We start from the raw sequence: 8,493 nt of genomic DNA, 5'->3' as shown, positions 1-8,493 counted from the left end.
CCCGTTTTTGATATACCTGGGGGAAGCTAGTCTGAAATTCAATCATGCAGTAAGTTTGTGCTGCCCCCCCCCCAGGAAAGGTCAAATACGACAGTGACTGGTCACGATGTTTGACGTCATACTCCTTTTCCTCTGATACACACAGCAGAGAGCTTGCCTAGAAACAAGGTGCCCATCTTCACACTGAGCTGAGAGGCACCATAGTTCCAGAACTGTAGAGTTGAGTCCAGGCCTCTCTGTTTGAGCGCAAGCATAAGGTCAAGGAAGGAGTGGAGACTGAGCTTTGCTCTTCCACCCAAGGTTGGCTCTTAGCTGGCCTGGGATCTGAATATTCTACAAACCACGTTTTCCCAAAGAATCGAGGAACTATAAGATAGATACAGCTCCTTAAAGATATCCTTCACCAAACGCATACTTCCAAAAGCAACAACCATAGCATCCACACCAATGCCTCCTGGTAAGTGGTGATCACTTTTTTTTGCACTTCAAGGAGTAGCATAGCTTCTAGTTGTTCACCACAGAAGCCTTGGTACAGAACCCTGTCCTGTCCACCATTCAAAAAGAGTTGCAGAGGCCTGCATACCAAGTCATGTGCTGAGCTGGCCCCGAACTGACCAGAATATGTATGTGCCCACAGCCTGTCACAAACCCCAGAGGAGACCAGGGGCTTCCAATGGTATATAGTGACCACAAATCAGAGGAAGAGCTTAGATGTAATGTCACATGCTCACTATATATCTGCACCTCTATTAAAATGTCAATGTAAATCAAACCAAAATTAGAATCCAGACAATGTTCTGGCCTTCCAAGGGTCTCCTCTCATTATTGCCTTTATAATCTTCAAGCCCTTCACCCATGTGTTTTGTGTTGAGAAAGATTATTGGAGCTGAGGGTGCAGCTCAGTGCAGAGCACTTGCCAAGCCTGTGTGAGGCCCTGGGTTCCAGCCCCAGGGCAAGCAGCTCACGGCGCACCCCTCAGACCTACAGCCTTCCTCAGTCTCCCTTCTCATTCTAAGCCACGCAGTGTGTACAAAGGGTGAACAGTGTGGGCTTGAGTCCCTAGTGGACACAGGCAGTCTACCAAGACCCTGATTCCCAAGGCATGCCAGACAAATTATTTCCCCACAAGAAACTTCAAATACACCACAAAACCTTCACTGGAATTTAAATTTCTTCACAACAAAGTACTTGGGGCCCGTGATACTCTGAGAAATTAAGAGTTCAGCAACAACCAAGCCCTAGCTGTGTTCACGGCTGAGTCTAGTCATCGTGGGGGGCCCATCACTAGGAACGGCATGCCACCGACAGGCACCAAGTCACTCTCGTCCTGGAAGCTCTGCTGGCCAGGGCTACTGGAGCATTCTGCCTGATGAACGACCGCTGACATCCTAGTGGACAACCCTTAGGGTTCTGATTTTATAGTATCTTCCTTTCTTGCTTTTTATTCACTCACTGTGATTTAGAAGAGGACACCCGAGGAATGACAAGTGACAAGGACATAGGATGCCGTTGCTTATATTTGGTTCATGACTTCTAAAAATGCTGGTCCCATGCAAGAGGTTATTTGTGCCCATGGAACCATGAAAACAAAAATAAACAAACGCTAATAGACCTAATGGCAGGGGAGTGACGTGGTATATCTCACATGTTTAGGATGAATCCACTTGGCATGATTTTTTAAAAAATCACCCATAAGTGCCATGCTTGTGTTGTTGGTTCCGTGTGTTTTTCACCAAATGGTGTGAACATATGGCCGGTACTTCACTTGGCCATAAGATCTGAAAGGAGAAGGCTCCTGATGGCAAAGAGCCACTGTGATTTATCGAGATGAGTTTCCGTTCCCGGGGAGCCGTTGCAAAGGCTCTGCAGCCAGCTTTTTCCCGTGCCATTCCCTTTCCCCACGTTGAACATTCCGTGGCTGCTACGGTAGTGACGGGAGATTGGAATGCATCTTGGAAAAAAAAAATCAGGTTTTGTTAATTAGTGAAAGTTTATCTTGGTGGGGCTCTTGTTTTCAAAAATTAAATTTGATGTATTAGCTTGGGGACTCCGAGTGCTGAGCAATCAAGCCTTGATATAAACTGGCATCTCTTCCCACCCACCCAGAATCTGTCTTTAATGGCTGCTGTTAAATGGTGAAATTTGTCAGTGCCTGTAAATTGTGCAGTCTGATGCTCGTGGAGGGAATTACGAGCTTGCATTTTTGGAGAGCACCTCTGCTCCAGGCCTCTTGCCTGGCATCCTCTGTGGAGCTAGAGGTGGGAAGTCTGTTGTTTTCTATCTTCTTGAAAGTGTATCTGAAGCTGGGCTTGGATGCAGACCAGCTTGGGAATTTCGCAGGGCTCCCGTCCTCGGCGCAGAGACCTGCATGCCCACCTCAGGACAGCAGAGCGGCTTCCCACATCCACTCACCCAGACACCCCCTTGCAGCCCCCAGGGCAGGAGCTCCAACCTGCCTACCTGGGCAGAACAGGAGGCCCTGACTCCAGAGAGAGTGGGACCCAGCTATGTCTTCCAGGAAGCAGGTTCCCCCAGGACCCAGACAAGGGGCCCCGATTCGGAGCTTGCTCACTGTCACACCTATGGTGCTGGTGCCTCAGCATCACAGTGGACAAAGTCTGAGCCCGAGTCTAGCACATGACAGGTGTTTAATAGACACTTTCATTCCAAAAAAAAAAAATGTTGAGCCCTAGCACATGCCTAATGGGGCCACACACATAATAAGAGCCGTCCTGTGTGGTGGCATTGCAGAGATACCCACGGGGTGCTGGGGGAGGACGCAGGACAGGAGCCCGTGGGCTTGGAGGGGTGACCTGGGAGGGCTTCCTGTGGGACACAGCTTGTGGAGTTGCCAGGCCAGAGGAAAGGAGACGGCCACTGGTCGTGGGGACAGTTATGTGAGAGCCCTGGGCATCCTGGTTCTAGCAGACATCCACCAGCAACCAGGGTGGCTGCGGCAGGAGGAAGGCAAGTTCCAGACCAGCCTGGGCAACTTCATGAGGCCTTGTCTCAAGATACAGTAAAAAGGACCAGGTGTGGCTCAGTGGTGGAGTGCCCCTGGGCTCAATCCCCAGTACCAAGAAACAAAAATAAAAGAAACCCAAAGAATTCAACTCTAGGCTTGAGGCTGTCAGAAGGTGGGGTGGGGGTGCTGGAAAGCGGGCAGACACAGGCCACAGCTGTCCCTCCTGAGCAGCTGCACTGGGGAGCTGGCGAAAGATTTTCATGCTGGACAAAATCCTCCACCCAGATTGAAGCCGGACTTGAGCAGTGGCGTGGGCCTGAAGGCCATCAGGTTTGGCAGGACTCAAGCAGGGGATGTGGAGGGCCGAGGAAGGACTGCAGTCTTGGAAAGGGCCACAGACTCAGCGTGCTGGGCATGGGCTCCAGAGGTTAGTGGTCCCATCAATAAAGGAGAGTCACACAGAAGAGCGCTGCCAGTCAGGGCAGATCTGAGGAAGGCGCAGCTGGGGACCAGACAGCAAGGCTCAGGGACAGATCTGTCTCAGAATCGGGGCCTCCCTAGGTGTGCAGAACCTCGGCAGAGGCCTGGCTCATGGCAAGGGAAGCTAACCAGGGGGTTGCAGGGTAACAAGAGTGTCACCAACGGTCCAGGTGGGACCATGGTGATCCGGGGCCCTAGAGGCTGGAAGCAGGTGAGATTCGGGAGGGACAGAAAAGGGCACTGCTGGTGGGAGTGGAGGGGGTGGGCCAGCACCAAGGAATGGCACTCTAGGGCCAGGAAAGGTGGGGAAGTGTCTTCCCAGAGCCCCCGGGAGAACAGCCTGGCTGAGATCCGAGTGGGACTCCACCTCCAGGTCCGGAAGCCCCCACACTCCTGTGGTCTTCAGCCCCCAAGGATGAGGTGGTACAGGAGCTGTGAGGTTGGTGCTCCGCACCGTCGGGGGACTGGCCCGTGTGGCCTGCTGGAGGGCTGGGAGCCAGCTCCTGAGTCCACCGACGGGAGAGCTGGGTGTGGTCTGTGCGGGGTGATTAGCACGGGTCACCTCAAGGCACAGCACGCTGTGTGATGACCTGAAGACTGGGGTCCAGCTCAGAACAAGGGCATGAAGGGAGAGGCCAGAGAGAACAGGAGACTAGGGAGAGGACACGGGGAGGGGGAAGGTACCAGGAGGCTGGCGGGAGCAACATTCCTCAGCAGGCCCCGGGGCTCGGGACCGCTGGCAGCGACCACGTCTCCAGAAGCACTGAGGACCTCTGGGCAGTTCCAGTGTCAGGGAGGGGACTGTCCTTCACCACCTTCAGCACTGCTCTATGGGCCCTCCCTCAAGCTGTTCCTCAGAAAAGACGTGTGAGGCCCAGTGTCTGGCCTGGGCCCTCCCAATGCACACAGCTGATTAGCAGTTCCGGGGGTCCCGGGTGACCAGCAGTCTCGCTCCTTCTCATGCATGAAAAAGAAATTCTACTTTGCTCTTCAGAAGCTGGTGAACGAAGAAGGACATTCAGCTCTTGCCGTGGGGTTTTCTCTTAACCTTGGAAGCTGTTCTCCGGCTGCAGCTTCTGTACTGGGGTGTGACGTCAGCGGTCACAGATCCTGAAGGCTGAGGAACTGACCGGGGGCTTGAGGGGGAGGCTGAGGACCCCATGGAAGTCTCCCAGGCCCCTGGTTAATATCAGAGGAGTGGGGTCAGCCCCCAACTTGCAGGGTGTACTGCTAGGAGAAGGAGCGGGCTTTGCCACGTCCATCAACCTGAACGTTGGAGGATTTGGAACCACCCCACAGTGGCCTGGAGAGCCGTCTAGAATGCAAGATGTATGGCAGGTGGCCAGCCCCCATTTGCATGGGCTCCCAACTAAGGCTGGAACCCAGGTGAGTCAAGTGACCTTACACATCCCCTTCTTGTGCTGGCCCTGTATTTCTCTTGAAGTCTCTTCTCCAGGTCACTGTTGTCTCAAGACCAGCTTTTCCAAGCGACCAGAACATCCCAAAGTAAGTGTTGAAGTCAGCTTTTTTGTCACTGTGACCAAAAGACCTGACAAGAAGAGAAGAAGAGCACAGAACAGGAAAGGGCTATTTTGATGCACAGTTTCCGAGGTCTGTGCATAGATGGCCGACCCCTGGGCTCTGGCCCACGGTGAGGTGGGGCATCATGGCAGAAGGGCAGGAGGTCAGGACATGGCAACCAGAAAGCAGAGAGCTCCACTCACCAGAGACGGAATACAAACCCAAGACAAACCCCCAGTGACTCAGCCGTCAGTGGATTCATGGCGCCGATTGGGCTAGGGCTAGCGTAGCCCCATCAGGTCACCTCTAGACTGTCCCGCACTGTCTCACATGCAAGATCTGGGGAGACCTCATATCTAAACTACACAGTAAGTACCGAGGTTATGGTGCCCCTCACCTCCATGTTGTGGGTACCCTGTGGGGTAGGGGTGTGCATGGCCAGTGGACAGTTCACAAACAGGCCTAGGCTGGATGCTGTGTGTGGCCTGGGTCCCCTTTAGCACTTCTCCCCTAAGACCCTTATGCACCAGCCCAGGAACAGCACCCACCAGGGGCCTCGGCTGGGCCCAGCGGTCTGGGGTTTGCCTTACAGAGTTCACGGGAAGATGGACAAAGCAGATTTTTGCTTTTCTGATGCTACTCCCCATGCAAAAGGTGGGCATGCAAAAGTAGGCGACACCCCCAGCCCGCCCGGTCCTCTGTCCAGCTCTTCCTGTCCATTGCCCACGTTGGCACCGGGGCGGCCTCCCTGGACTCCTGCCCACTTCAGAGAGCCAGCTCCCGGGAGAGCCCATCCCAGCAGCCGCCCGGGGCTACCTCCCAAGCCCCCCTTCCACTTCCCTCTTTCCTCGCTCTACCTCATCCTTCATTAGAACATTCCTTTTCAGGGTCTGACTTTGTACAGATGTCCAACGTTTTGAGTTTTTCAGGCCCTTCCTTCCGCCGTGCCGTGGTTGGTATTTCTAAGTGTGGCTCCTTTTCCTCCCACCCAGGAACTTTTCCAGTTATCCAGTGGCTTGGCTCTTGCCCCTTGCTATAGGTTGGGTTTTATGGCCTATTGCCATGGACTGTGACTTATGCAATTTCTATCTGTGTTCATTTTTCTTCTCTTATTTCCTTGGTCACTTCTCTGTTCCATTTTTTCCTTCGGGAACTCCTCTAGGCCCAGTCTCCCGAGCAGGGACTCTGTGTTTTGTCCTTTCTCTTATCTTCCTTGTTATTCATAATTTTCACCTTGTTTTCTTCCGAGAGCTCACAGAATTTCTTGAGTAATTAGGTATCTGTACTATCCAACATGCTGTTCACTGGTTCTTTTGAGCTAAAAAAAAAAAAAAAAAAGATAATAGTTTTTACTTCAAAACACAACACTTTAAAATCTCAGATGGTTCTCAAGTTTCTTTGAGAATAAAGTTTTATTTCTGTTTCTTAGTTCGAATCCACTTGATAGCAAAATATTTGCTGTGATTTCTCACAGAAGCCCCTTATCTTGGGTTCCAGAGATGTTTTTGTATGTCCAATTGTTTTTCTCTCTGATGTTTTGAATTTGAGATGGATTTGGCTGAAAACTATATTAAAGTATTTCGGTCTCCCACAAAGGAGTGGAGAAACTCTGCATCCTCTGTATCTCTGTATTTTAATTTTATTTCACTGAAGGTCCCAGGCACCCTGAGGTAGAAAGCGAGAGTCAAGGTAGAAGCTGCACAGTGACAAAACCCTCTGTGGTGGCGTGGCACGGGCACTGTGGGGGCTTCCTGAGGCTGCACGTAGAGTGTCATCTTTGGCTTCAGGGCTGCGCCTGCCATGCTCTTAGGGGGGAATTTTCCCCAGGAGTGGAAGGGGGCTCCGTGGAGATGGCTGAGCAGCACCTGGGGGCTTCTAGATGGACTCAGGACCCCAGTAGGGTGCTCAGTGAGAGGGGCCTTAGCCAGGGGAGAAAGCAAGACCAGGGTGACTCTGACAGTGAGTGGGTCATCGTCCTGAAGGAAGCTGGGGACAGATGGTGCTGGAGGCGTGTGAGGGTGTTATTTTTGACAATATGAAGGGCAACATTTAGGCAGTCATTAGAGAGCATGGTCATGGGGCTGGTCACTTGCTCTTGGTGACAGCTTTACCGTCTTCTAATTTCTCCTGCGCCTCCAATTACCCTTCAGAGCCACTTGGTCCGCGGTGGAGCCCTCCAGCCAGCAGCTCTGGGAGGAAACAAGGTCCACGCATCTTGAACGTGCCTCTCGGAGAGAAGACTGAGAAAAGCAATTAGAAGTTTCCGGAATTGCCTGGAGAAGAGAAGGCCCGCTGGGGCCAGAGAGGAAGGAGGAGGCGGACACCCGTCAGGACTGGCTGTGCGTTGAGAGGGGCGTCGGGGCCCGGCTGGGCTGCGTCCTGGCCTCCGCCAGGGGCACAGGAAGGAAGGGCAACAATCTCCGTGCCAGGAACTTGGGTCAGGCATGAGCGGCCCTTCCAGTCCAGGCTTCCGGGAGATGGCCCATGGCTCAGTGAGACGGGGAGCTGCGGTCCCTGGGGATGGCACGGGTGCAGATGGCCTGCCCTGGTCCCTTGGCACCATGTGGCCATTTAAGACCAAGGCTAGCATCCCCTCGGGTCCCATGAGCCCTTGGACGTAGGGGCCTAATTACAGCAGCTGAAAGGCCTTTCCTCCCTGGGCTTGGAGCGTCCCTGGCAGGAGGGGGTGAGTGGTGAGCGGCTGAGAGGCCCAGCAGGCCTCTCGGTGGCCCCCTGCAGTGGCACACGGTGGCCCCCTGCAGTGGCACTCGCTAAGAACTCTGCTACAGTCCTTAGAGCCAGGAGTGACCAGGACAGGGGCCTGTGCAGGGCGAGGCCTCAGGACGCTGGCGATTGCTCCCTTTGAAGAACAGGCGGATGAAACCCAGGGTATGAGAGCAAAGCAAAGAGGAGCCCAATTAGAAGCGGGAAGAGAGAGCTCGACAGGCTGTGCCCTCAGCACTAGGGACATATGGCATTTGTCAGTCAAACACAGAGCAACCTTCACAAAGCCATCAGAAGGCGGCCCCAAGCCGTCTCTGCCATTCGAGCCGACCGATGGCTCCCCTGTCCTGCAGGCCCCGCAGACGCGCCGTCCCTGGGACTAATTAGCCTTCCAGAGGGCAATCAAGGGCCCTCTCCTGGAACTTTCTGAGGAACAGAGCCGATGGCTGGCTTCAAATGGACACCACTGGAAACGGAGAGACCCAATTAAGCAGTGTCTGCGTCCCAGTGATGGCCAGGGGCGCTGCCTGGGCGCCAGCCTCTGCCTGATCCTGTCCCTGAGCCAGGGAGGGGCCGCCAGCATCTGCAGGTGTCCTTTCTGATGCTGTCCCTTATCTGTGTCGTGTCACACAGCCCTGGCATTGATACCATTAACCTTACGCACAGCCCCGTGGGGGCAAACTGGGGTCTGCTCTCCACAGTGGGGTCTTCAGAGCCCAGATGGGCCCCACATAGGTGTTCACTTAATGTGGCCAAATGCTGGAGTGCTGTCCCCTCTGGATGCTTCCCAAGGCAGTTCCTTT

This window comes from Marmota marmota, unplaced genomic scaffold (genome assembly GCF_001458135.2).
Source record: "Marmota marmota marmota unplaced genomic scaffold, marMar, whole genome shotgun sequence".
Lineage (NCBI taxonomy): Eukaryota > Metazoa > Chordata > Mammalia > Rodentia > Sciuridae > Marmota > Marmota marmota.
Note: the sequence above shows the minus strand (reverse complement) of the source record.